This window comes from Octopus bimaculoides, chromosome 11, assembly GCF_001194135.2.
Source record: "Octopus bimaculoides isolate UCB-OBI-ISO-001 chromosome 11, ASM119413v2, whole genome shotgun sequence".
Taxonomy (NCBI): domain Eukaryota; kingdom Metazoa; phylum Mollusca; class Cephalopoda; order Octopoda; family Octopodidae; genus Octopus; species Octopus bimaculoides.
The window spans coordinates 21,303,217-21,311,045 of record NC_068991.1 but is presented as its reverse complement, the minus strand read 5'-3'; positions in this window follow the sequence as shown (position 1 = coordinate 21,311,045).

The window sequence follows — 7,829 nt, the reverse complement described above, 5'->3', positions numbered from 1 at the left end:
TATATATATATATATATATATATATATATATGAATATATATATACGCGTATACGTACATACATGTATACGTATGTATATGTGCATATGTGGGCACAGGACGTCACAAAGCGTAAAAAACAAAATATACGAAGTATGAGGACATGGAATATATACTTTTTTGCCAGCAACATAAGAAACAAATGGTAAACAAGACATACGACACAAGGAACGACCCTTCATCCGTTGTTGGCTGTTTTACTAATTCGTATTCCTAGCATTTCTCGACAAGATACACCTTCGATAAAACAATTGCTCCCGCAAAGCAAATTAAATAAAATTTGGGAGTTTGTGGAGGGTCAAATTTGGTGACAAAAATGGAACAGTGAAAACAAACAAGAAGGGCTGCTAAGCCTAAAAGAGGTTGTGGTTGCGAACGTTCAGATCACCAGGAAAAATTCTGTGTACATTTGTCGAACCAACTCCAAACTGTATGCTTATTTTCTTTATAGATACACGATGGCTTTCATCCAATAAACGACATATTTTCTCAACCGGGTCTAATATTCTGATGTCCCTCTCACTTCCACAAATCTCATTGTCTCTCACTTCCTTCCTCTCTACTGTATTTGAACCTCTTGTACCAGTGGAAAATAGATGTTCGGCTCATACAGGAGAATCCCTAAACAGTCTGAAACATTTCACAAGTATCTGTATTGTCTCTTGCCCAGTTTAATACAAAACTTTATTGCATAGTGAGCTTCCAAATTATCTTCACGTCCCGACTCCACTGTGCGTACTATTCAGCTGTGATAAGAGTGTTTAGAAGGGTGTGTACAAAATGCTGTTAACAGCAGTCTCCTTCAATCTGGAAACTGAATAGTTGACAGATCAGCCCATTAGATGTATAGTAATGACATACTAAAATTACAATAATGTTGGGCATTTACAACTGCCTCTTCTACAAAAAACCGTCTCAAACTTCTGCTTTGCACTTCGTATATATGAGTGGGTGTACATACACACATAAACATGTAGGTGTGTATGTCTGCCTCTGTGTGTGTGTGCGTGTGTGTGTGTGAGAGAGATAGATAGATAGATAGATAGATAGATAGATAGATAGAGAGAGAGAGAGAGAGAGAGAGAGAGAGAGAAAGAGAGAGAGAGACGAAAGAGAGAGAGAGAGAAAGAAAGAGAGAGATAGAGATAGAGAGAGAAAGAGAAAGCGAGAGAGAGAGAGAGAGAGAGAGAATGTGTGTATTTGTGTATGCATGTATGTATAAATGCATAGTTATGTATGTGTATATACTTATACATATGCAACCACGCATAAGTGAGCCTGTGTGTGTGAGAGAGAGAATGGGTATGTGTGTATGCGTGTGTATGTGTGTATGTGTGTTCGTGTCGTAAAACATCTCTTCCATTAAATTATCCCTCTATTGAGGTCATATATAATTAAAGTAATTCTTGTAAATAACCGCTCTGTTATTCCACTTTAAACCTATCACCACGAATGAAAGATGAAGCCTCATTGCGATCATTCAAGCTAACTAATCAGGTCATTAAGAATGAAATGTCCGATTTTCTTATGCACCAAGTTTCACAGTAGATAGCTCTAATGTTTTATCCTGACAATTCTTTGTTTTACTACATTAACCCATTACCTCCCATAATTCTATTAACTGGAATTTTTTTTATGAAACTTTGATTTCTAGCATAAAGCAGCCTTAGAAACACGCTGGAATGATCAAAATAACATTTCAAAATAACATTTTAAATAGAAATACGCGAGATATTGGGTGAAAAATTAGCAAACCTCATTTGAATATCAGAGAAATATACCTAGTAGATATAGCAAAAAGGTTAGATATGTGTAAATATTGACAGATAATTACGAAATTTGTAATTTTTAAGTGATCTCATATGAGATCACTGGTAGGTAATGGGTTAAAGAGTTACATCATCACTTTTCAAAATGCAATTCCTGGTGTCTGATTATATTGCGAGTTTCCTCTTGTAAATCAATTTTTGTGAGCCCGTGGGTAGGTCAAAAGTTCGTGATGCTTATAAAGATGAGTTCCGCCGTGGAAACGATGCATCCTAGACAGCTCGAAACGTCAATGAGGTGTTTGGTGAAGATGTGGCAAATGAGCGCTCTGTACGTCAATGGTTTGAGAATTTCCGGTCTGCTGACTTTACTCTTGAAAATCAACCCCGTGGTAGACCTGAGACCAAGGTGGATAATGATGCGTTGGTAAATGTAGTGGAAACGGATACATCTCAAACCACACGTGAGTTAGCAGCAAGGGTTTGATTCCAACTGTATTGGATGATCTGACATAAATCGGCAAGATAAAGAAGCTGGACAAGTACACCACGGGAACTGAACCAGTATCAAATGACACGTCGTCTTGAAACTTGCTGTTCTTTGCTGTCAGAGCATAAATGTGAACCATTTTTGCGTCGTACTGTATTCATTTAAACAATACCAAGCTCTCTGTACGGTAGTTGGATAGAGACAAAGTGCCAAAACCTAATTCAAAAATAGAATATTCATAACAAGCTAATTGCATCTCTTTGGTGGTCCAGCTTCATGAGACCTGGTAAGTCAATTAATTACAACGGATGTATACATCAAGAAATTAGACGAGATGATGCGTGAACTTGCAATTAAACAACCGAGATTGGTCAACAGAGACAGGGCTATTCTCTTGCGAGTCAATGCTCTACCACACATTGCACAATGAACGCTACTCAAGTTGCAGGAACTGAACTTGGAAGTACTATATCGTCCTCCATATGTACCAACTGACTATCACGTTTTCCAGGCATTAGATAACTTTTTCAAGGAAAAAAAATGGCGTATAAGCAAAACATATACCTTATGTATGTGCGCCTGATAACTATTATATCACTAGAGGTGCATTTAAATCGCAATTTAACCTATCTATCTATCTATCTATCTATCTATCTATCTATCTATCTATCTATCTATCTATCTACCTATCTACCTATCTAAATGTATGTATGTTTTTCAGTGTTTACAAGTAACACGGAAAAAATAAATAAACAGTTACCAAGGTAACAAAAATTCACACAAGTACCAAGGATGTAACAGCCTACTTATAAAGGTTTAGGTGAAATATTTTTCTATAATACGCAGGTGTTATTCAAATCGTTTTACTTCCGACATGTTTCGAAGAAAACATTGGTACTATTCCAGAAGGAATAAAATGGTGTAAAACAAGGCAATTACATCAGAGAAAGAAAGAAACACCAAAGTTGATGAAGGTGGAATTTAACTGTGTCGCAGAGTGTTTTATCTTGCGTTCTATATACTTCACATTGTTATCTATAAATTTGAATAAGTCATGATCTTATGCATCAGTAACTGCATTCGGATCACGTAGTACTACGAGCAACGTAAATGACATTCAATACAGCAGAAATAAAATAATTTTGTGACGCTAAAAACTCCGACTATATTAACTGATTTTTAGAATAGTAGGCGTATCCAACTAGAGTATCTAAAATAATGTCTCATAAGAGAAATGTTTGTGTCACTCAAAGAAACAAAAAATCTGGACGAAGAATCTCGTGCAATTTCAAGATTCACATAGGAAAAGAAGACTTGTTCCTCTAGAGGAGCATTCTTTGGAAAAAAAACTGCAGGATACCAATGAAACTTCAAATTGTCGGTCATCAAAGAAAGGAAAGAAAGAACAAAGGAAATTTCGAAAGAAGTAAGTTTTTTATGACAAAAGAAATTAAAATTCCCATATTTATCAATTCAGAATGTACAAGCAAAAGTAGAAAGAATGCTGAATGCCTACGATAAATGTGTAAATTGAGGAAAATAAGATTCATTGGAAGGAACTTTTCACTTTACAAAGGAAATCGTTGAATGGCTGTGCAGTGAAGAAAGAAGGTTATATTATCTTCATATTGAAAGCAAGGGACATGCTGGGTACGCAACTGGAAAGGCAGCCAGTTCCAAAACTATCCATCTATCCGAAAGAAGAAAAGTGTCCTTAATGCTAACTTCAACAAGAGCAACTCCAGTGTCATCAACGTCTGAAGCAGAGACTGAAAGAGAATATCAAAAGTCCGAAAAATCAGATGCAGAATCCACACAAACAAGGAGAAAGTATAGCAAAACTGGAACTGCAACCAAGTTAGTAATACCTTACAAGCTATCAACCTCAAAAGCAGCAACAGTTTGTCGACAATTATCTCAAGATGGAATCAAGAGTCCTTCCTGATCTGGTATTTATAGATCGACCATCGAAGAAGCTGTTAAACTAAAAAAAGAAAAAAATGAAGAAAACAATACGTTTAGAAAACTGGTCATTGCATTTTGACAGTAAACGTATAGATGACCAAGAATACCAAGTGCTAGTTTTAAACAAGTTAAGTTAGAAGCCGATACTGTTGTGGAAGGAATTGAAGCTGTTTTAGATGATTACATTTTATGGAACTGTGTAAAGATGATCGTCGCTGATACAACGAGTGTGAACACTGGGAAAAGAAATGGCATTGTCATTCAGTTGCAAAAGCTGTTTGTTGAAAAAGTTTTGAAAGAACAGCAACTTATCCTTGATAGAGTTCTTCGTGTTGTAATGGATAACGAACTTTGAGAAAAAAAGTCATCTCCCAATATTGAATATACATTCATCTCAGAGCTTCTAAGTAATTACAAAAACTTCAGGTTAATTTCAACAATGAGGAAGAAAAGATTACTGAATCAACAGGATGGCGAGATGACATGAAGTTTCTATCTCATTTGACCATAGTTTTTCATTTTTTTTTAAGAAACCGGTAAATTTCCTACTGTAAAGTTTCAAAAAATACCCAACTTAAGTTAATGCAAGATAGGATTCTAGAGCAACACTAGCTCTTTTGGTATTTATTGTTCAACCAGAGAAAAGAGTTTTGCTTCTCCATGTTTGTCGATTCATCTCTTACAGCTGGGCATATTTTTGGTTTACTGACCAGATTTACTGGGCAAATTTTTGTTTACTTCAATGCACATAATTATCAGAAGTTATGTGGTAGCCTGCAAGTTCATAAAAAAGCATTGAACTTTGTAAAAACCTTTTGGAGTCGAGAACCATCAAAACTGGAAATTCCCAGAACAAATCAGAGTGCAGAACGGGCTATCAAGTGCCTTCAAGGTCTTTGTGTTTGTAAAAAGAAGGAGAAACTTCGATTTATTTTGTTTAACAGAACATATTCTTTGTTATGTTTAAAAATGTGCTAACATTCAGCACCCTTTTTCTTATAGTTATTTAAAATTGGAATTAAACCTATAAAGTTTAAAATATGTATTGTTTTTAATTTTGTATGTTATCGAATGCTTGTAGTGGCCTCTGTCTTAAAATAGCCTAGTTTTGAACCTTTGCATAGAGCAATTTCAGTTCAGTAGTCTTGAAAATGTATAAATACACTTTTATTCCACATCTCTCTGGTGTTTACAAGGATTTAGGCAGCGGAAATACTGAAGTGTGAATCTAGTGCCACCTAGTGACTATAGATTAAAAGACCCATAACTCTGAAACTACTTCAACCAGTGAACGGAAATTTCAGATATACTATTTCTGCATTGCATTGAATCAGTACAAGTTATGAACCCCCTATACAATTTTGCATGATTTGGGTCAAAAGTGGTGATCGATTTCTTAAGCTGGGGGTAACATTTTTTTCAAATAAAGCAAAATAAATGTTCGTTTCCTGACTTTTATAAAATTATTCATAGAATTACAGTATAGGGTTCTTAGGATGTGAAAAGGTCGGGACGTATGAGAGCTGAATATATTTATTTAATTACTTGTTATCCTTGGGGTTACAGTCGACTAGCAGGCTTTTTCATGTAATAATAATTTCAGTGTATAATAAATTGTTTAGATGTCATGCATGCTACGCATATACAATACAATTGTATATTCACAAATCAATGCAGATAAAGCAAGTAAGGTGCATTGATTTGCGACTGTAGGATGCATATTAGTGCAGACATATAAGCATAATTTATGATACACTGAAATTATTATTATAAGGTAAAGGCTGCGAAACGTTGTAACTCCAAGAATAACAAGTGATTAAATAAATATATTCACCTCTCATACCTCCAAATCTTTTGTTTTTTATGGTACCGAGGGGTACCAAAAAGAAACCAGAATTATTCAATATCATCTTATCCACTTAAATTTGCATGTTTCCACTTCTATGGCCTTCAAAGTATTCACTATTTGCACCAATGCATCGGTCGACATGCATTTTCTTCTATTCGAAGCAGTCTTGGAATTCTTGCGAAGTGATGCCTTTTAACGCCAACGTCGTTATTTCCTTCACCTCTTTCACATCTGGAAAACGTTTTCCTTTAAGGAAGTTTTTCATTCGGGGGAAAAGAAATATGTTCAGGTGAATAGGGAGGTCATGCCTTTTTTGAAAAAAACTGTCTCCCACTCAAGGCCGTGTGCACAGGCGCATTGTCATGATGAAACCACTACTCTCCACTTTGCCACAAGTCGGGGCATTTTTGCTTCACCACGTCTCGTAAACGATTCAGAATAGTCAAATAAAATATTTGGTTAGCAGTTTCACCCGGGGAAAGCAATTCTGTGTTGAAAATTCCTTTCGCACCAATGAAACAAATCAGCATCGTCTTCACATTAGACTTCATTTGAAGCGCTTTTTTGTGGCGTGTTGACATTGTATGCTTCCATTCACATGGTTGCTGCTTCGTTTCCGAGTCCAAGCCGTAACAGCAACTTTCGTCGCCAGTGATGACCTTCGGCAAGGCGCATGTGCTCAATAGAAACAGATACGGTTAAACGAGAGAAATCGAAATACACCAAGTTAATTCAACATGCCATAACAAAAACAAAGGAAATCCCGATCTCTACCTTACGGAGAAACATTCACGCTAGGTGTGTAAACAAAAATACAAGCGCAAATAGACCATTTGTTGTCACCCACAATCCTAGAAACCACAATTGTGGGTGACAACAAATGGGACATTTGCGCTTGTATTTTTGAAAACTTTGCGTAGGTCTCTGAGCAGTTATCACCAAACTTTTGGCAAAATTTAATGCAAATTCCTTGCTCAAAGTTCTCTGTCATGTTTAATGAGACGATCACACGTTACATACCTTCCTTCGAAGCACTGTCGTGATTATACTGAGTGGTTACTACTATCATAGTGAGTGGTTACTACTACCACGTATAGCCACGACAGACAGAAAGAATGCGGTCGAAGCCGAATATTTGAATATACGGAACACAGAAACGATATCCGTATATTACCTGATGAAACACTAGATATCATAATGCAGGTTGACTGTAACATAACCAAACACCTGCCAACCTGAAGAACTACGGTCCGCGGAAATAATTGCAAGGATTATGAATAAATATTCCTTTGTTCTCCTTGTTGACTCCATCTTATTCAATTATCCATTCACACACGACGAAACCGCAACGCAAGTCTGGCAGTAGGTACAATACTACTGTTGGATAGCACTGGGTGAAATCTGAAGATGGTCGAGCTTTAAACTGTACTCTACTACGTCCTTAACACAATATAACTTAACTATATATATTGAGTTGGCAAATAAATTCCCGCCGTTTAAAAAATTTTGGAATTTATTGCCTTTTTAAATTTTGGAATCTAATTTTTTCGAGAATTCTATTTTTGAATCATTTTGGAATCTATTTTTTTTTCTAGATAATTTTAGTTAATTTTTGTTTATTTTCAGATAATTAAAATGGAATGTCAAGTTAAGAAAAACGAGCATTTTCGACACCTCCTTTTTGCTTTTGATCAAGGTTCTAAGGCTCAAAAGCTGCTCGC